Source organism: Arvicanthis niloticus, chromosome 9 (assembly GCF_011762505.2).
Source record: "Arvicanthis niloticus isolate mArvNil1 chromosome 9, mArvNil1.pat.X, whole genome shotgun sequence".
In the NCBI taxonomy this organism is placed as follows: Eukaryota; Metazoa; Chordata; class Mammalia; order Rodentia; family Muridae; genus Arvicanthis; species Arvicanthis niloticus.
In genome coordinates, this window is record NC_047666.1 from 60,193,528 (window position 1) to 60,201,323 (window position 7,796).

The following is a 7,796-nucleotide window of genomic DNA, read 5'->3' on the forward strand; positions in this document are numbered from 1 at the left end:
GGAGCTCAGGAAGGATGTGTCTGACAGCAAAACCAGAGCAGAATCTGTTAACACAGTGAAGTGTCGAGAGGTCAAAGGACCACTCCCAACACAGCTCCCCAGCTGCTGGACAGCTTGTATCTATGTCGGGAGCCTTGGAGTCTGTTCTGTGAGGTAGAAATTCAAACATGCAAAGCCTTGGGATGAGCACAGAAGCCCTAGTCTGGGGAGCGTCCACTCTGCTTCCACTCCCACAGAAGACTGGTCACCCAGCCTACTCACGCTGGATCCCTGTTTCCAACATGCTCCTCTCTCTGCAGCCCAACACTACTTCAGACACCGGCCTAGAAGCAAGATTTCTGAAGTGGAATTTGAAGTAATCAGCAAAGCCAGTGGGGACCCTGGGAGATAAACTTATAAAAACAGATGAAACAAGAAGACAGAGAAAGGAGGGGCGGGGAGGGATAGCCAAAAATTCAGGATGCATACTGAGGCTTATAAAACCCCAGTAGTTCATGCTCGCTTCGGCAGCACAGATACTAAAATTAGAGTGATACAGAGAAGATTAGCATGGCCCCTGTGCAAGGATGACATGCAAATTTGTGAAGCGTTCCATATTTTTGTAAATAAGTAAAATATCAAATAAAAGAATAAAAAATAATAAAAATTATATAATTAAAAAACCTGCTAGAATCATCAGACTAGAAGCAATAAATATATAATGTCATGTATAAGAGAGGTCCAGTCTATGCACAATTGATTTTTAAAATGAGAATATATTTAGGTTATAATGTAAAAAAAAAAAGAAAGAAAGAAAGAAAAACAGTAGTTGATAAGCTAATTAAAAATATATTTTTAAAGGAGTTTGAACAGATGCGCCCTATGTGGGTGAGCAGTGCTGCCTTCAGAAGACATGAGTTCTTAAATGCAAATTGCAATGCCAGGCATGAGTTGCTTTCCTATGAGTTATTGGTCAGTAGAGCTCCAGAGGCACCTAATACAATATAGGTTATTACCACTGCTCTTGGATACTCACCATAACTAACTGGGTAAGACTCTATTAGTAGACACAGCACACTTCCAGGATACCAAGAAGTTGATCTTCAACTGAGGAGGGCCTCCCCACCCCCACCCCCACCCCCACCTCCATCCCCACCCCCACCCCCACCCCCACCCCCACCCCCGTTGGCTAGCATTCACAGTGCTGGAAAGAGCTCTGCAGACTGCTGAAGAAAACCGATCATTGGTTTTACCCAGCACTGGACCCTGCATGCTGAACTAGAAGGCAAGATGTGCCTACGGGTTCATGGTGTGTGACAGACTTTTCCTGGGGAGTCATGACACACCTGCACATTGGTGCTCACCCCAGAATGGGAGTCTGTGAAAGACCAATGTAACTACTGGCTCTGAAGTCCAATATGATGAACCAGTGAGGGTTTGTTTATTGGAGTTACTAACAGGAACGTGGAAGAGGGGTCCCTTACAAGGAGTAGGGTTGATTGGAAGGCAGCAGCCTCGTCATCAGAAAGCCCATCCCAACATAGTTGATGACTCCAAAAACTACAGCCCTGGAGTTCTCTGCCTACTTAATCCAAACACCTTTCTGACCTTAGCTTGGGTGGTCAGAGTCTCCACCCAGCAACTCTCTACTCCCTTCTTCACTGTGGACATGAAGCCCTAATGAGTCCTCCATGCTTGTGTTATTTAGTACACGTGAGCTTCTACTTACCTCCTGAGGCCCCTGTGTCTTCCCGTACCTCCTGGAAGAAATGTTTCCATTTGGAGAAAAAATTATAAAGCTAAGAAACACGTTATATAACAGCACAGGAGTGGCAAAACTGTTGAAAGGAGTAACAACTGCTCTCTTGACTGGCCCTGAGGACTTCCTCCAGGAGGATATTGAGGTCTGGTATTGTCAAAACCCAAGGCTGGGAAAAGTATAGGCCCCAGGGGGAATTTGACAATATTGTTTTGTTAAATAGTAGTGCTATCAAACTGCCTTCTAAGTATTTATGTTTATATTCATAGACTGAGCTGTTCCCTTAGAGAAGCTTCTTGTTGCAAGTGGGAGAGGTCAATGCAGAGACTCATAACTATTCAAAATGCTAAAACTGAGTAAGTGTGACTGAATGCCCGGTACCGGGTGGGGACATCTTTGTCAATCCCTGCCTCCTAAAGCTGAGAGAACATTTGGAAGAGAGAAGTGGAAAGAAAGGGAGGACTGTGGCTATTTGTGATGCACGACTTTAATCCCAGTAGTTAGGAGGCAGAGGCAGGCTGTTATCTGTGAGTTCGAGGCCAGCCTGGTCTACAGAGTGAGTTCCAGGACAGCCAGGGCTACACAGGGAAACCCTGTCTCCAAAAGCAAAAACAAAACCAGCAACAAAAAGAAATCAAACAAGGGGCAGAAGTGACATGACATGACATGACATGGCTGTTACACATGAACAGCTGTGATCACCCCCAGCTGAGGACCTATTGGCAGCTAGTGGATTGTAGGAAAGGGAGAGTAGCTTTTTCTCTCAGGGCAGATGGCTACTGTTAGGTTGCCAGTGACCCTGCAAATGACTTCATACCAGTATATCCGCACATGAGTGTCCCTGATTAGACTCAGCGGGTTATTGGGGAGATTATTTAGATTGGGAGGGATAAATGTTGGGGGTGGTCCAAATGATTGATTGATAGATAGATAGGTAAACATTTTCAAAGATTTAAAAAAACAAAAAAAGAAAAAGAGTAGCAGTTCTTGAATAGAAGTGCATTGTTCTGCACTTTATCATCAAAATGTGGCATATAGTAATTGCTCATTAATGTTTGTTGGGTGATTAAGTCAGAAATAAGTCAGATGCCCAACATTTAATAGCATTGGTTTAACAGTAATCTATGAAGCTAAATAATATGCAACTATTAGAAAGTGTGTTTGTGTGCCTGGGGACGTTGCTCAGCAGTAGAAGTATTTGTTTGACATGTGAAGACCCAGAATATGAACTCCAAAACTGAAGAAAAAATTTACTTGTAGAGTTAAATGATATAAGAAAATTTAATTTTTTATTTTTAAGGAACAACTTTATGTTTGAAGGAAATATACAAGTTTTTGGTCAGTTTTTGTATGGTTGTTATTTTGTTTGTTCTATTTTCCAATATTAAACTATATTTAATCATTACAAAATTCAGGGCTTTTTTCCCACTTAATCCACCCTCCCCGGAGAAAGTAAATATTCAATACCCACCTCATAAATCTACCAAGCCTAGAATGAATGTTTCAATTAATAATTTGAGCCAACTCTGAGATGCATGGCTATAATCTCTGTACTCAAGAAGAAAAGGAAAGAAGATCTCAAACTCCCAGCTCCCCTGGGCTACTTATCAAGATCCTGTCTAAAAACAGGAATGAACAAAACCACTGTAACAACATAAACAATAATAAATACTGATACATATGAATACATATGATACATACATATGATACATATGATATCATATACATATGATACATATGATACATATGCACACTTATCTCTATCAGTGTCAATCCGAATCTGCTCTGCTGCTGGCCACAGCCGCTTGGGGAGCTGGAACTCGGGGAGTTTGAGTGCGTTTATCCCACACTGCCACAGGGCAGGTGCTGGGCTATAAGGTAACACAGAGACACCGTTCTGAGAGTGGGAAAGCACAGTCTAAGATGTGGGAAAGCTGGAGCTGGTTTGGGGGTTCCTGGGCCTGAGATGAGGCTGAGGCTGTGGGGTTCTCAGGCTCTCAGACCTCCAGGCATTCCTGGGAGTCACAGAAAAGCGAAGAATGGAGTTAGGAGCCGGTAGGCTAGGGACAGTGTCTAGCCCCAGGCCAGGGGGAAAAGGGAGCTCTGGCTTGTCCCAGCAGTGATTATCCTTAGCTTGGCACAGGCAGGCTTGGTGTGGTTGGGAGCACAAAGAGGCCTTCTACAGGAGATTAAGCTGCTGTTCTGTAGGCGAATGCCTTCTCCATAGTTCCCCATGGTGGATCTTGATGAAAGAGACAGTGGTTATAGACAGTTTATTGACTATTCATGGTGGAAAATGGATGCATACTGTACTGTACCTACTTCTCAGGGTGGATCTGAGATTAGATACCTTTTGCAGGGAAGAATGTCTGGGAAGGGAAGCTTATTGTCTAAGCCCTCTGGGCCTCTGAGTACCTCATTAGCAAGGAGAACTCTGCTTTGAGCATACATGACCATAGACAGGTTTCTTTTATGTGAGGAGCATGGCATGTGTACCAGGCCAGGAGTCTGGCAGGGATCAGGGAGTTGCCTAAGGTTCAGGTGTGTGCCCTCCGAGTTTCCAGGTCTCAACCTACTCTACTTTACCAAACTTCTGGCGTGGTTTTACATCTGATATATCTGGCTTAATTTATACATCTATAAACCAAGATACTTCCTCATAAGGTTAGAGTGGGGTTTTAAATGAAGAATCCTGTAAGTACTTTTTTAAAAAGTGTGGTGGGGAAGCAGAGGCAGATGGGGATGATTTCAAGGCCAGCCTGGTCTACATAGTGAGGTTCAGGCCAACCAGATTTATACAGTGTCTACACATCTACGTATCTCAGTAAATAAATGAACAAACCAACAACCAAACCACATGGCCCAGCTACACCACTCCTTGGCACACACCCAAAAGGCTCAGTATCCTACTCTGCAGATCCTTGCTCCCCCATGTCAATTGCTGCTCTGTTCACAGCAGCTAGGAAGTGGAAACAACCTGAATGCCATTTGGCAGAAGAATGGTTAATGACAATGTGGTACACGTACACTACAGAACACTATCCAACTGTAAAGAAACACGGATGCAGAAAGGTGAAAGGGAACGGCTAGATCTAGGAGAAGATTATACTGAGTGAGGTAACGCAGACTCAGAAAGGCAAATGCTGCATTTCTCTTTCATCTGTGGTTCCTAGCTCCAAATCCTCGGGTGTGAGCATATGTGTGGCAAACAGCAGAGTCCAGGGCCATGTGACGGATGAATAGCTATTCCACTTGACACTGGAATAGCAGGACACAGGTGGTATGATGTGAGAAATGGAAAAGTGGAACAGAAGTTTCAGCTAAGCCGAGGGAAGGAGGTCAGCACAGAAGGAGACAGAAGGGACAAATAACACCAAGGTTTTGTTTTTTTTTTATAAGCCCTCACATAATTTTACTATTTAATATTTTACCTAAAATTATACATAATGCACACACATACTTATATATCACATTACATATATAAAAGTTATGCCACTTGGACTGACCATGCTTCCCACAAGAATCACAAACTAACAAATCCCCCAGTGGAAACCATGCGATGTCTCTCAAATGGTTGGTCAGGGCAGTTCAAGTGACTCTCAAAACTGTATCGACTATGGCTGTTGCCCTTGGTTGCCCCTCAGAGGTCAAAGGTAAGCTCCTCTTGCTGAAGACTTAACACACTTAGGATACAGGGCTCAGACTACATGAGCTAGATTAACCTGAAAGCCTCATTCCTGCAGTATAGGTTCCATGGTACCAGAAAATACTATACAAGGTGCCAGGAGAAGGGGCAGTTAACAGTCCTACCCACCGTGATACCTTTAAATCACAATGACCAGCATAGCAAGAAATCCATAAAGGTACAGTAAATGTCCCTCATATGTTGGTGGTAACCAACAGCTCTCTAGTTGGACTTAAGGCCCACTCAGCAGAAGGAAAATTATGCCTGGTACTAGAAATCTAACTTCCTAGGGCTGGTAGGACCTTAGAAAAAAAAATTTACTACCACTTTGCAAGGTCAGCATAATTCCTAACTGCATTCTAAATCATATCCTTATAACCACAGATAAGTGGTCTCACCACACATTAAATAATCTTTTGTTTACAGCAAATGGAAACCACTGTAGCTGGTCTTTGTGACTTTGTGGGTTCTTCTTTCCTACACCCTTCTCCACCTCTCTTCCACTCCTTCAACCCCCTAACATAGGAGAAAAAAGGATAGCGGGGAGAGAGGAAAGGAAAGAGATCTCTGAAACCTAATTTCCCTTCTTCTTGTTTCTTCTTTGAGCACAACTACTAACAAACCGCAACCAACCCTCCCACCCCCATGACCAACAACCAACCCTGCCTCCCTTCGTATACCCTCTGAAAAGTTCTCAGAAACTCAGAAACACCACAGAAACCATCTGCAGCTGGCAAAAACCATGCCCCTGTTAGAGCACAAGGCAAATCGTAGTCAGCTGCTATGGACAATCTGAAGCAGCTCCAAAAACCACACCTGGAATTAAAATGAAAATATGTTCTTCTAATTTTTCTGTGTGTGTGTGTGTTTAAAAAAGAAACCAAAATTCCAAAATTCTCAATACAGACCATCACAGAAAACCATGGCAGGACACAGTGCAGAGATCAGCAAGTGGTGAGGGGCCCAGCCACAGTGGATACCGCTACATCACAGCTCCTGCATCTATGACTCAGGGCACATAAAAAAGAGGGGGACAAGAAAAACCATAAGATCTGGAATACCAGGAAGTCTGGTGTGAAACATTCTATCATAGAAATGGCCACATAAACAAGATCTAAAAATGGCTATATCAAGATGTTAACAGAGAAAGGGAGGAGTCCCACATAGTCCCACCCCTAAACAAAGAACTGCAGGCAATTAATGACTTCCGGGAGAGGAAGGATTAACCCCTTCCCAGTATGAGCCCACTAAGTGACTATCCCATACAAAGTGATCATTCTTGAAATTATATACATACAAACATAAAAATAGATTCAGCAGGTTGCAGTGTATTTATGTAAATATATGTAAAATAACAAAGTAAACGAGGCTATCAATTGGAGTGGGGGCCATGGAAAGAGCTAGGTGACCTGGTCTTTGGAAGAACCGGAAGAAGGAAAGGAACAGAAGAAAGGGTAGTAATTATATTTTATTAAAATGTATTAAAACTTCTAAGTTAACTTTTTAAAAAAGTATAGGACACTACGGTGTTAGCAGTTTCAAACACAATACTACCCCTCTGACTTGAATCCCTGTTTAAGCAGAGTGAGGGAGTTGCATGCAAAAGCACGTGAGAGTCAAAAGGGCATGATCAGCTAAAGCCAAAAGAAACTTGAGAGGAAGAAATGAGTAACCTGGAGAGCGATTCCAGGAAGCCGTAGTAGTTTTAAACCAAGTTCTAAGAACAACTAGGGCTTGAGACAGCGGATAATAAATCCAAGCAGCCTTCAAATGACCTTACCAAAGGCACAAAGACAACACGGCCCCCCAAACAGAAGTACAGGCTAGAGGACAGGCACACATAGGGCAGGCACCTTTGATAAACAGAGTATGCTTATCTAGCAAGATGCCACAAGAGGACAAAATCATTGCAGAAATAACAGTAACAATAATTATGTCCTGAATTACAAAATTCTGAACAAAGAAAATCAAGACATGCAGGACTCCAACGTTCCACTGTCTGGGTGGCAGAGTCAACTGCCACACAGACGCGATCCCAGCCGACTGATGGCTAGACAGCGCCGCACAGAGGCCACCACGGTAGCAGATGAGTCCTAGAAACTACAACTCCCAGAGAGCTCTGGGAGAGGAAACTACAACTCCCAGCAAGCCCATGGAGCGACACTCCGTAATTCCACAATTCGCCTTCATTTACTGTCTTCAACCAGACCTATCGGGACACCTGGCGCATGACCCCCAGGGTGAATGGGGAGCGCCCGCCCAGAGTCCCTGGAGGCGGAGCTCGAACCTCATTGGTAGAAAGGTGACGCGAAAAGAAGAAACTGATCTTGACAATCACGGAGTGACTGGGGTTGATGGGACCGGGGAAACAGC

At 43.6% G+C, this 7,796-nt stretch overlaps 1 non-coding gene across 1 annotated transcript; it reads left to right on the top strand.

Moving 5' to 3' along the window:
- Positions 1–494: 494 nt before the first annotated feature.
- Positions 495–601, top strand: LOC117715901 (U6 spliceosomal RNA). Its single transcript, XR_004607687.1, has one exon. It is a non-coding gene; the product is annotated as a U6 spliceosomal RNA (small nuclear RNA).
- The last annotated feature ends 7,195 nt before the right edge of the window (positions 602–7,796 follow it).